Genomic DNA, 14,422 nt, shown 5'->3' with positions numbered 1-14,422 from the left:
AGCGCCACCAAAAACAAAAGGTTGCTAAATATTACCGGCTTAGTTCTCAAATCTTAATGATGTACTGGCTGCTCTTCCCATTAAAGTTTTAGGACTAGGAATATTTTAATGATTATTTTTTAGAACTAAGTTGCAATTTTAGAACTATTGACGATATTAAATGCATCTCTAAAGGAATAAATTTAATGCATTTCATGTACTTTTTGCTATGTAAAGTTGTTAAATATTCCAGGAAATCACAAAAATAAAATCTTTTTTTGTACATTTAACTTATTTTTATTTGAAACGACTTTCACACTGAAGAACTAACAAAAAAAAAAAAAAAAATCTTATTTTGTATGACTAAAAAGATTAACAGAAATGTGCCTTGGATTATTACAAACATTTTCAAATATTTAAATTAAACTCATTTATTCTCTTTCTGAAAACTACATTTCTATAAAGTTAAATAAAGCATTAAACCTTTGCTTTGATTTGCAGTGGTTTGGAAATTTAGTAACTGTGCAATGGTGGAATGATTTTTGGTTGTATGAAGGTTTTGCAAGTTTTCTACAAGCAGTGGCTTTGGATAATATCAGACCAGATTGGAATACGGTAACGTGTGACTCGCATAATTCTCATTACTGTCAGATTTTCCCTACTACTTTAGTGTTTTTGAATTAAGAATTTATATAGCTTATTTATAAAAGAAATAAGTATTGTTTAAAAATAATTTTAGATACAAAAATCACTAGAATGCAATTATGGTACACTGCTCAAAGGGGAAAAAAAAGGGGGAACAGTTTTAGTATAGGTATTTTGATATGAGATTGGACTTTCTCTCCAATGACATGCCAATTTTTTTCCATATTTCGATTCTACTACTCAAATTATGCCTAAATTTTAAATTTTGTAAAATTTGGTGTGACATTTACGGAGAAATTCAAGAATTTAACTTTGCCCATTTTTTTCTGTTTGTGTCAAGACTAATTCACTTGGCGAACCACTTAATTTATAGTAACCTATCTCCCTTTCCTTTTTTTCATTGCAGACGAGCAGAAAAAAAGGTCCATACTTTCAAATAATTTTAACAAAGTGCGTAAACCACGTTTGGCGTACTATACTATCGCTTAAAACGCGTAACACATACTATCGCTTATATGCTTAGAACAAATATGCCAAATTTTAAAACGCTGTAATATGCAAATTCATATATATCTTAAATTTTGAATAAAAATCTTTAATTTTTTGTAGGTCTACCTAGAAATACATCTACTTTAAGATGATGTTAAAAATTTTATAGGTTATAATTAATAATGTTTTTCGAAAAATTTATCAAAATTATTCTAAAATACAAATTTTAAAAATCAATCATAAAAATGTGCGAATTTTATTTGGAACGAACCTAAATTTCGAAATGTGAAAGAAAGAATCAAATAAGTTTAATAAAAGAAGAGATATTAACAAATATATACCAAATTCAATTAATAATGAGGAGCTAAAATTTTGAGAACTAATTTTTTAAAAACTACTCATGCGAGTTTTACAAAACTCGGCAGTTTGGCGTAATTTGAGTCGTAGAATTGAAATATGGAAAAAAAATTGGCATGTCATTTCAGAAAAAGTCCAATTTTGTGTCAAAACACCTATAGTAGAACAATTACTAATTTTACTGAATAGTTTTTCTTTCAGATTTTAATTGATTTTCTTTAATTTTGATTTGAGTGTTTCCTATTAGAAAGTTGCCCCTTTTATGGTATAATTTTGATTTAATTATTACATCTTGAATTATATATATACATAAAGAGATAAAAAATAAATCAAAGATGGTGCAACTAACTAAATCAAACGTGAAACAAAAACAAAGCAACATAATAAAACAACATAATATAATGATATAAGTGTAACAAATGGTTGAGAATTTCTTGGTCTTTTTAAAGGAGCAGCCGAAAAAATTTCTGTAGTAGAACCGCGTTTCTGAATTACATCTGGATGAATGAAAAACGAATCAAATATGAGTCTAATAATAAACACATGTAAAGAAATTTAAAACAAAATTACAAGGCAATTATAATTTTTTTATAAAACTATTGAAGAATGCTTTTAAAAATTAAGTGTAAAATTTTTTAATAGTTTTTTAATGTCATCAAGATGTAATCTAGTCTAATGTGATCTCCAGGAGTCATATAAATACCGTTCAAAATTCGAAATCTGGCTACCCATTATGCGGAATGATTTAATATTTTGATTTCCAGATCACCAATCTAATAAAAAAATAAATCTATAAATAAAATTAAAATAACAAAATTTGCCTTCCCGGCTTAACAAATTCTAGGAATAGAGAACATAATACTCAGTAAAAGAAGGCATATGTGTCATAAATTGCTGTTTTTCTCGCCGCTAATGATTTCCTGCAGCATGCCAATTTGAAATAGCTACTGGCTGGGAAGTTACGCTATAACATATTTAGGAATGTGCGTGTTTTTCTATCTGATTTAAACAATAAGTGAAGCTCGGTGTTGCCATGTCTACGTGTCATTTTACTATATTTGAACCAATGATCTAAAATTTGAAAACTCCCCAAATTTGGAATCGACGAATCTTGGATTTCGTAGTGTATATGCGTGTATCGTTCTTCTCTCAACAAACCGAGCAAGAATTATTTTGGTATCAAAATGAATTGCTCTATATCTGCAACATTTCTAGAATTGTTTATGTCCTTTAAAGAAAGGGTAGTAGGATAAATAGACCAGATAAATGGAGGGGAGGTTGAACTTTTAATTACATTGCGATAATTTGTCTATATTTAAAAATATCTCATTCTTGTTCTTCGCAGTATATCTGATAAAATCATTCTGAATTCTATCATAACAAACGTTCTAAATCCTATAAATCATAAAGTTTATACTAAGTATTCACTATGTAACTGCAATGTATATTGCAGTATGTAAATGCAATGTAAATTCTTGTGAAATTTTACTTGAAATTTCTATTTCAATTTGATTTAAACTTATTTTGAACTTTTTTATTTCTTCCCCCACAGATGGATGAGTTTGTTGTAGAGACAACTCAAGTTGCACTCTCTTTGGACAGTCTTCAAATTTCTCATCCAATAATAACTGATGCTACAGATCCTCTTGAAATAAAAGCAGCATTTGATTTCATATCTTCTAAGAAGGTCTGTTATTTAGTTTAAGTCACATACAAGAAAATTTATTTTATACATGTCACATAAAAAACCGAGCAAGTTGGTAAAGTTTATGTTGTAGAAAACTTATTATGATAGTCAAATAAAAATTCATGCTGAGAAAGCATTTAAAATTTCATATTTATTTCCATTTTGGTGGAAAAGGAAGTTTAGATCAAAAGAAGTAATAAAGAAATACTTGAATATACATGGATTATAAAATTATATTGTAGAATTGTTTCGATAATATAGGTTGTAAGGTTATTAGATTTCATTTAAAAACTTTATAATATGCAGCTCAGTGTAACTACAAATGATGTAAATTTCTTTGTATCAGTTCTTTTATATTTATTTCTTTTTTAACTTTTTGCAAAGAACATACTTTGTAACTTTACCAGTTTTTGTCTATTGGGATATTAGTTTTGAACACCTAGGAATTTTGCATAGACATATAAAAAATTCTTGTTGTATAAATATAGATTTTGAGTATTATCATAAGGTATATCAATAAATATGTGTTATATTGTAAGGATCCTAAGTTTTACTAACGTTTATTTTATTTTAAATCTTTACTGTCACTTCTTATTTTCTACTTCCGGCCAGAGTTAAAAGCTTTAACGTATTTATGCAAATTTGTCTTGCTAACGCCAAGTACTTAAGTTGTGGCTTTTTGCCAAGCAAGAGAGAGGAAGGAGTTATTAGAAGCAGGCCGCTTGCCATAGTAGTTTTACTCGGTTGCTGGTTGCCTTCCAGGCCAGAGGTTTAATCCTCTTGATAATTTTAAACGTATCGTAGTGTTAGCAGCTCTCTGTACTAAATACGGATTTTTGTTAAATAACGGCCAATCTTAAAGTTAGGCACTTGTATATTAATCCAAAGTTAGTTTTAGTTAGAGTTTTAGTTAGCAGTTTTATATTCTTACGTTCAGACCACAAGTGGGTGGTCTCTGTATTCCGAAGTTCCGGAAACCTCTGTAAAGATAGAAAAAAAATAAAGGGTTTCGTATACCCTTCCTGTGTGTATTGTCTACTTCACAATTTATTGAACATAGCTTGAGTAAGCTCCCTGTTCCGAGTCAGGACAGTTCATGTTTCCAAAGCAAGTAAAGAGGAACACAAGTCCTGATAATATCACCGGGAAATATTTAAAATAATTTCACATATACCTAAAGTATGTTTATATTAAGATTTACAATTATATGAACATTGAATGTATTTTGCAAACGTTGTGCAGTATTTTATTCTCAGGACATTCCACTGCATCAAAGTCTGAGGTTTATCTCATTTATTATTATACACTGCTCGACATTGAAAATGCAACACAAATTGATGAAATTTGGAAAAATGACAGAGACAGCAAGCAGCAATAAGTGATCTTTATTTCAAAATGATAGTCAGAATACAGAGCGAGAACGACTCCGCGGACAGTGATGCACGAAGAAACACGTCTAGGCATAGAGTCAATAAGAGTGCGGATAATGTCCTGAGGGATGGCTCTCCATTTCCTTTCAACAATTTGCCACAGTTCGTCTTCTGAACGAGGCAGGGCAGAGTCTGCAAATGGCGTCCAATCACATCCCACACATGCTCGATTGGTGACAGGTCAGGAGAGTACGGTGGCGAGGGAAACATCTGTACACCTTGCAGAGCATGTTGGCAGATGCGAGCACTTTGTGTTTGGGCGTTATCCTGCTGAAAAATTGCGTTAAGCAGCCCCTGAAGGTAGGGGATTGCCACCGGCCGCAGTACATTATCCAGGCATCGTTGGGCCGTCATAGTGCCATGAATACGAACTAGAGGTGACCTGGAATCGTAGGCAATAGCGCCCCAAACCATTATGCCATGTTGTCGCGCGGTGGGGCGTTCCACAGTTATTGCCGGATTAGATCTGTCTCTACGTCGACGCCACACACGTATGCGGCGACTGTCGCTGGATAAACAGAAGCGTGACTCATCTGAGAACACGACGTTTCGCCATTCTGTCATCCACATCACTCCAGTCCGGCCCCATTCTAAACGTTGGCGTCTATGCTGTGGGGGCAATGGCAGTCTTTTTAACGGACGCCGTGAGTGCAGGCCACGTTCAACCAATCGACGGGAAATGGTTCTGGTCGACACGGAAACATCCAGGGTATCTTGCACATGCTGCAGAAGCGCGGTACAAATGACTTGCGGGACCGCACAGCTTGTCGGCGGATGCGTCGATCCACGCGTGCTGACGTCCCTCTGGCTGCACCTGCACCCCTCCTTCTTCCCACATTTCCTGTTCGCCATAGCCGAATTCCACATTGTTCCAACCATGTTCGTCATGCCGATGCACCGTGCTCGCATCCATGTGGGTATCAGCTGCGATTTGACGTAAGGACCAACCTGCCCTTCTCAGTCCGATCACCATACCCCTCGTAAAATCGTCTATCTACTGGAAGGGTCTTCGTTGACGGCGGCCTGGCATTCTCTCCAATTACACGTATCCTCCGGGACAAAAACCAACTTTCTTCGATAATTCGTCTGGTTGAAATAACGACACGAATATTGTCCATTCTGCAAGTTCCTTCCCTTATATCTTACTTCACTTGCGTCGAAGAGCTGCGCATTTCACATCATTCGCATAACTCAGTGACGTGCGTCTACTCTAAAATTTGCATAAATTTCTGACCACTCCTTCTTGGTGCTGCATTTTCAATGTGGAGCAGTGTATTATATGTTACCAGTTATTATACAAGGGCTTATTTTATACGAAAATTGTTTATATTTTATACAAATACCAGTAATTTTGAAAACTAACTATAAAATTCTTCTTAAAAGGTCCTTTAAAGCCATCTTAAAAACCTCTAAAAGGTACATATCGTTAACGCTTAATAGGCTAATGAAAGTGAAAAGCCCTTGAATTGGATTCCATTAAATACTATCCGATCGGTTTTTATTTTATTTATTCATTCAATATTTTACTTACTACTGATTTTATATACTTATTTCCTTAATAATATTCTCTTTAAATTATGTTATTTGCCTTAATATAAAATATTATCTTCAATTTAATTAATTGAATTAATTATTAATAATTAATTCAATTTAAATTAACTGAGCTAATGATACATTTTTAAACATAGAGTAACGTAACGTAATTTATGCTCATGGCATTATTAACTGAGCAGTTACTATTTTTCGTTCGTTTTAAGAAATTCGTTTTATTGACATAAACAAATTTTAGTCTGAGACTAAAATCTGTTTATCAATAACGATCTTTAACACAAAAATATGCATTCTGAGAATGAAAGTTTTGTTTTTAAGATATCACAGTTGTTAAACATTCAAAGAATGCTAGAATTCAAATTCGAAAAAAAAAAAAAAAAAAAAAAAAAACCATTATCATTTATAATTTCAATATTCAAATAAGATTTAATTTTAAAGAGGAGGAAATTACAAATTTTAGTATTTTCTAAGCTTTATAAGTTGTAAGGATTATGTTAATTTTAATAACAGTTAAAATTTGAGTTAAACATTCTTTGCTGTCGATTCTTAACTTCAACTTACCACTTCCAGCCGGAACGTAGTTTTAGAATCACGTCTGAATGCAGAAGGAGGAAGAGCGGTATTTAACCGCAAAGTTTTTCGGTCTTAGTGAGAGAGATACCAGGTATTCTGGCTGCACGCGTTCGCCTTTTTAGGTTTCTCTCTCGTAAGCTATTTTCACGCTTGACCGTACTTTAGGCCCTTGATAGCTTCACAGTCTATTAACGTTAAGGGGCCAACTCTGTTAGAATCTTGATAGCTTCGGCTATACCTCTTTAGTTTAGATTAGTTTAGGCTAATTCTTAATATCCAAGTCCAAGCCGAGGTCCGGCTTTATTGTACACTCCAAGATGGAGTTTTGTTAAACTTTAGTTGGAATAATAAAGGGTTAGCTTACCCTTCTATCTTCTTGTTTCCTGTCAAACGAACTCAAGCGATTATTCGCTTATCAGTTCTTAAGACTCTTCACTTCCAAAAGTAATTAGAATTACAAAGTGAGGAACTCTACAAAGTCATGGAAATATTTTAAAAATCATAATTATAATAAGTGCAAAGGCAATTAACTGCCACTATTGCATTTGGATTTAAAAAAAGTATTTGTTGTGCCTAAATTCAATATTTGAAATGTTAACCTGCCTAACACTTTATCCCAAGATACTATATAGGCAGGAATTTAAGACTTTTATTGTTTAAAATGTTCTTTAAGAAAACAGAAGAAAGATCTCTTAACACTGTAACAGACGTTCGAAAAAAAATTTTAATCTAGCGTTGGGCATTTTTGGCATTTCCGTTTGAATTACGTTTTCCTTGCAGTTCGTGATTTATATGAAACATCTTGTAACAGAATTTCAGAATTTTTATACATTGGCTTCAAATGCTAATTTTAGAGGTGCAGAGTCTATCTTCTGCGCTTTTATCCTGTTTGGTTTGAATGGAAGTTTAAATTTCTGAAAACTGCAAGTTTTTCAGAACCATTATACTATTCAGTCAAAAGCAGTGTCCAGTTGAAGTAGTTCGCAGCATTAGGCATAGCATCCTTTCAGAAATACTTAACACTCACTCTTCTTGTTTTTAATGCAGGAAAAATAAAGTTATGAAGAGTTATAACAAATTTTGTGGTCCCTCAAAAATAGGACCCAAGACCCTGGCCTTTAAAATGTGTACAGAAATCAAACCGTTATAAACTTTCCAAAAGCAGAATAGTCTTCATAAGAAAGGTTGTGGGAAGCCTTTATTTCTGTAACATGCAACCGATCAATATACAATATGTCGGTATAATTATCTCTATGTTTAAAAATGTATCTCTTTAAATGAAGCGAGTAAATATTTAACATTAACTGAGAAGAAAATTATTTTTTCTTTCCGTCATCTTTATAATTTGTAAATATTGAGACAACTGTATGTAATTTAATTCTCTCATTTTTTAAAATAGAAGTATTAAATTTAATAACCGAATCTTATTAGAATTTGTTTTCTTATGTGCTCAAGGAGTGTCACTGAAAGTCAATATTTCTATTGATACAGGGAGCTGCAATATTAAACATGTTAGCTGGTTTCCTTGGCAAGGAAACATTTAAAAAGGGACTATCAATCTACTTGAATAAATACAGTTTTCAGAATGCTCGTGCTACAGACTTGTGGAACACACTTAGTGAGGTATATTTATATATTTTTTTAACAAAGCTATTGAAATTCAAAAGCCTTAGGAAAATAAATTCTCATTTTAAAGTTTAAGAAGCCATATCTGTAAAGGAAACTTTCAAAAATTCAAAAGTATTCTGAAATAACAAGAAGTATTAAACAAAAAATTTTTTAATTTCAGCATTTAATTTAAAATTTTGATAATATTTTACTGTGACAATATAAAGTTATATGTAATGCTCTAAAGACTCTTCCTTCTTTGAAATGAAGACCTTTAATCAGTTTATTTTATTTTTAAAATTGTTCTTATGCCGATTAAAAAGGCTTGAAAGATAAACTTTTTATTAAAACGAAAGCAGCTTTTTTTAATCTTTGAAATAATTTCCGACACATAAAAATGTGCGAATTGTACATCGCTTTTCTTGTAATAACATATGTAGTTGATTTCTATGGGTATGTGTGTGGCGCATAGCGCAGAGAAGTCCCAGAGCTACAAAATTTTCTATATTTCTATAAGGGTTTCTAGGTAATAGCAACTGATATCATATTGATGTACTACTGTCGTCCTGTACGTGATCAGATATACGGATACCGGCGTACTCGACTTCTTCGCGAAGAAAATCAAAACTAGATATTTGCACTTAGATGCATAATTAAGTGACGTATAAAAATGTCACTCTTATATATGCCCACTCAATACACATACAGACATATGAAAATAAACAAATACACACACGCACACACACACATATATATATATATACTATATACTATATACATGCGACATGCGACGGGGGACGTGGGCACCACCCCTTTATCGTCGGTTAATTGGTGTAGCGCCACGTCCACCAATATCTAGAGTTGAACCTTGAGTCTTTCTAAAGAGCAATTACATGGCCATACAAGGGATGTTAATATTTAGTATTACATTCTTGTTTGCTGGTTAACATATTCTATGGATAACGTGATTTACAGAGTTACATACTGACTTTGTCTCTCATTTCCGGCATACAATGCATATGCATTACCTGAATTACATTAATCTTACATTGCGTTGAATTACTTTTGTGTACAGTTACAGTTTTTATCTGTACATTTTAATAAATATACCCACATTACTTGTAGATTGCATATAAATACAGTTTGCATGTACTTGTGTCAGCCATAGAACAACCCAGCATGTAAAAACAACTTAAGCATTTTAAAAAGGACACGTATTGCAATGTAGGAAAACTGTCATTCAAGTGAATTGTAAGAAACTATAATGTAGACTAGAAACTCACAGTATAAAGACTGCCTGTATTCATACCTGGAAAGTCAGTTGCTTATAATAATGTGCATGTACTGTGTAAATAAATTTCGGCAAATTATACCGTAAGACCATATATAATGAACCGATATATAATGTAGGCATAATGAATGTATGAAAGTGCATATATCTGTAAGCAAAGTAATGTAAGGGAGTGTAATATATGTAAATATTTTTGTGTATCAGTAAGCTATGTATAAGTAAGTTATGCAATTTAAAGTAATGCAATATAAATGCAGAAATGTCTAATAAAAATGCCAATATACATATGCCAATATTACATGTGCCTTACGTTACATTATTTTATATACATACATAGTCAGGCACGCCTGCTTCACATATTACTTAATTTTACCTACACTGCTTAACTTTAGGTTACATATACTTGCAGTTGTATACAGATACGTGCAGATACATTCTGATTAATTTTTAGATACAAATATTTACAAACATAATAGTCTTACAGGTTACTTATATTACATGCTCTTTGGGTACTTATTGCATAATTTTCCAGTACATGAAATAGACATTCCAATATATACATTGCTTTGCGTTAGACATCCTATATCCCTTATTCATAATACAAAACATATATGTTACCCATGCATTTTTATTAGACATTTCTGCATTTATATTGCATTACTTTAAATTGCATAACTTACTTATACATAGCTTACTGATACACAAAAATATTTACATATATTACACTCCCTTACATTACTTTGCTTACAGATATATGCACTTTCATACATTCGTTATGCCTACATTATATATCGGTTCATTATATATGGTCTTACGGTATAATTTGCCGAAATTTATTTACACAGTACATGCACATTATTATAAGCAACTGACTTTCCAGGTATGAATACAGGCAGTCTTTATACTGTGAGTTTCTAGTCTACATTATAGTTTCTTACAATTCACTTGAATGACAGTTTTCCTACATTGCAATACGTGTCCTTTTTAAAATGCTTAAGTTGTTTTTACATGCTGGGTTGTTCTATGGCTGACACAAGTCTGTATCTAAGTCGGACAGTCTGTCCATCAACTGTACCAGCTTTTTAATAAAGTGCCGCTGTTTTATCATATATTTACAGAACGGCTGGCGATTTGTTTCAGGGAGATTGATATGCAGTCCTTCTGTTAATGGGCATGACGTTAGATAGTGCTCTGGTGAGCCTGAGTCGCCGCATGCACATTGACTTGTGTGACTTATGCCACGCTTGAAGAAATATTCCGGGTAGGGCCCATGCCCGGAAATGAACCTTACTAACTGTGTGTTCGCTACATTTCGGCTAGTGTCCACATAGCCGATGAAGTAGTGGGTCCTTCTTCCTGTGGTGCTTTGGTCCCATTCGTTCTGCCACATGCCAGTGGCCCTTAGGCGTAATGTCTTCTTTAAATACGAATGCGGCCATGGGATGATAATTGGTGCATCAGGCGGGTCAGTTGTTGCCTCTTTGGCGAGTTGGTCGGCAAGCTCATTGCCATAGTGGCCAACGTGAGCCTTTATCCACTCTAATTTTGTGCGGTACTGGGGGGTGCTTCTAAGATCTCTCTGGATTCCCTGTATAATTTCCGAGGGATGATCTGCATTCCAAATGGCATATAACGATGATAAGCTGTCCGTTTTAATGGTGACATGGCTATGCTGGTGCGAATGCAGGTAGCGAATCGCTTGTGCAATTGCCACTGCTTCGCTTTGAAAGACACTGTTATGTTGTCTTAACTGTCCCTTCCATTTCTCGATTGCGTTGTCTTGTTTCGTGGCGACATAGGCGCATCCCACTCTTTCGTCCAATCTAGACCCGTTTGTATAGATGGTCATTTCCTTTGAGTGATGAGTTGAAGTGGGATTAATTGAGATAAGTATCCCTTTGCCTTTCTCTGCTGGGTGGACGTCAAGAGGGCAGAAGTTTGTTTCGTACTCATCAGGGTAGTATGTTTCATCGTCAAAAGTAACTGCCTTCTTAAGTTGCAAAATGTGTTGGCGTGCTGCCTCCTCTTCAACCCGGATGTGCAGGGGAAGGAGACCAGCAAGTACGTTAATGGCATCGGTGGAGGTGGTGCGGTAGGCCCGTGTGATTCCCAATGCGAATGGTCGTTGTATTCTGTTAAGATGTCTGACCTTCCTTCCTTGCATTGGGTAGGCCCATACTGCGGCAGCATACGTCACTATTTTCTCGATGACTGTCGTGTACAATACCTTTTGAATATGGGGGTTAAGCCCAGATTTGAGACCATAAAAGAGTTTCATTTGTTTGGCTATGGCTGCCGTCCGGAGTTTGAGATCCTGCACGTGAGGGATCCAGGTCATCTTATGATCAAAAGTGACCCCTAAATATCTTAGCTGGTCCACTATCTGCAGGCGTTGGTTGTTAATCTTTATGGTGGGCGTCTTACTAAGGATCCTCCTTTTTTCGGAATTAAAAGGACTTTACGTACGCCTCACCTCATAAAAATTTCGTTTCATGAATAAATTATCTTGCGGAAAAAAAAAAAAAAAAAAAAAAAAAAAAAAAAAACCGCTTCGGATGGCGAACGGTGTCTGGAGTTACCAACACTCATATCGACAACATATCATTTTCAGAGGTGTTTTCGTAGGTGTTCTATGCTCCAAAATTAATATTCAAAAACATTTGGTAGAATTGAACATACAGGGCTCTCTGGAATAATGGTGAAGGATAAGTAATCGATGTTAAAAAATGAGTTTGATGACAGGTTTCCATTTTCTAGAAGTTTAGATAAAAAGGGTAATAAAAGAGGAGATTGTAACTAAAAATAATAGAGTGTTTTCAAAAGATAAAACGAGAGAGCCATTTTAACGTTTTTCATTGCTTAACTTTTATTAACGAAGTCTGGAATTATGGGACTTACAGGATTTGACTTCAGCCTGGAAGAAATTATAGCCAGATTCGTTTGCAGGAAGAGATTTGAGCTATTAGATACATAAGTTGTTTTTTTTGGTTTTGCTGTTACCTGGTATATTGTCTTTCTACCAAAACCATAGACTAGGAAGTTAAAAATGAAGACTTATAGAAGTTACTATAGGGCCAATAAATGAGCTGAACATGAAAGAATTACAAGTTCAGAAGTAGCAATAAAGGCGGTTATGGAAGAAATGCCTTCAGAAGAAGAGTAAAAAGAAAAATTATTCTAATCCTCTGATCCTCGAAATTTATGAAAAACGGGGTAAGATGCAAATTTCACATTGATGAAGCAAAAGCGAGGCACGGTATAAGCATTTTCAATGGTAATGCCATGCCTTACTCTAGAAACATTTAACACGTAGGTAACAACAAAGCACACTTGTACGAAGTTTGAATGAAAAGGAGGCCTTTAAAAATCGAATGGCGCTTGGAGACAAAGAAAAGATGAAAGAATATGCTTCCTAAAGAAAGTTATTTTATGTTATTATGGAAGGGAATTTCGCATCTAAGCAATAACAACTTCCTCATCATTTTGCACTTATGCTGACACTCTCTTTCATACAAGTACAGTAAAATTAAATTAAGGTTTTAAGTATTTTATCTGTTTAATATTATGTTCTTCTTTTTTATATATACATATTTACTGATTTCCATTGCTTTTGAACTTAGGCTCAATTAAGTCTTATTCTAAAGATTAAATATGCAATCACTTGTAGTCCAGGAGCGAATTATTTAATTCTACATTAATTTTTGTGTGGAAAATTGTTTTGATTTACGAACATTTCGAATTACAAATAGTATTCAGGTACGTGTTAAATTTAGGATCCGAGGTTTTGCTGTATATATAATGTACATAAATTTACTAATTTACTTGTTTGAAACACGTATTCTCTCTAAGACGAGGCGAATTATAGTAACCCTCGAAATTTAGCTTTTAAGAAGTACGAAAAATGATTATATCTTATAACGCAAGAGTTTTTGAAATTTCATCTCGTCAGTGTATACTACTTTAAAAAATTTTCACATTTAAACTTCTCGCTCGACTTTTCTTCAATTAATTCTATTTTACTGTCCACTTACTGTAATTTGTGAATACATTTTTGAAATAAAAATGTGAAATGCAAGATCAAGATATAGTTTCACTTCAAAACATAAAAGTCATCTTTGTTTATCCACTCAAATAAGTATTTTCTTCTCAAGAGAAACTTCAAGAAAGAATTAAATCAGAGATCAGCGGTGCTGTAATTTTCTTAAGATTCAGAGACTATATGTATAAATAATGTGTGTAAGCGTACACAAAAATGCAATTAAATTAAAATCTAAAAAACTAGGATATAATGCAATTTAAGAACAAAAATAAGTTAAAATTGATATGACAGTCAAATAGAATTAAGCACTTTATTTGATATTAAATTCCTAATTTTAATTTTTAGGTTGATCCTTCACACATAAATGTGTCACAGATTATGGACACATGGACACGTTAGAAAGGTTATCCTCTTATTACAGTTACACTTGAACACACTGTAGTGAAAGTCAAACAACAAAGATATCGAGCAACTGCTCTTGAATCAGATGATGATCCATCGACAGATGAGTCTCTTTATGGTTACAAGTGGTTTGTTCCTATAACGTATGTTACTGATATCTCAGATAAACAGAACATTTATTGGCTGAATATGACTGATGGTATGATATATAAAATATTGATTAAGTAGATATTAAGCTAGCCGTAATATTTTTAAAGGAAATTATGCAATTAAATTTTATCCAAATTAGTTTATTAGTAAATATAGTAATATTCTTTTAAATATATCCATTTAAGTTACGAGTGGTAATGTAATGTAATATACGAATGTGC

General features: G+C 33.3%; 1 pseudogene across 1 annotated transcript in view; it reads left to right on the top strand.

Moving 5' to 3' along the window:
• Nucleotides 1-14,279, top strand: part of LOC118184826 (endoplasmic reticulum aminopeptidase 2-like) — a 30,237-nt pseudogene extending 15,958 nt beyond the window's left edge. The window contains exons 6-9 of the transcript XR_015044334.1: nucleotides 481-594; nucleotides 3,023-3,157; nucleotides 8,203-8,334; nucleotides 13,995-14,279. The product of XR_015044334.1 is annotated as an endoplasmic reticulum aminopeptidase 2-like (transcript). The remainder of the gene's footprint in view (nucleotides 1-480; nucleotides 595-3,022; nucleotides 3,158-8,202; nucleotides 8,335-13,994) is intronic.
• The last annotated feature ends 143 nt before the right edge of the window (nucleotides 14,280-14,422 follow it).

Source organism: Stegodyphus dumicola, chromosome 12 (assembly GCF_044657685.1).
Source record: "Stegodyphus dumicola isolate Sdum_Otavi_A_Nest chromosome 12, ASM4465768v1".
Taxonomy (NCBI): domain Eukaryota; kingdom Metazoa; phylum Arthropoda; class Arachnida; order Araneae; family Eresidae; genus Stegodyphus; species Stegodyphus dumicola.
The sequence above is the reverse complement of the archived record's forward strand: the minus strand, read 5'-3'. Positions and strand labels throughout refer to the sequence as shown.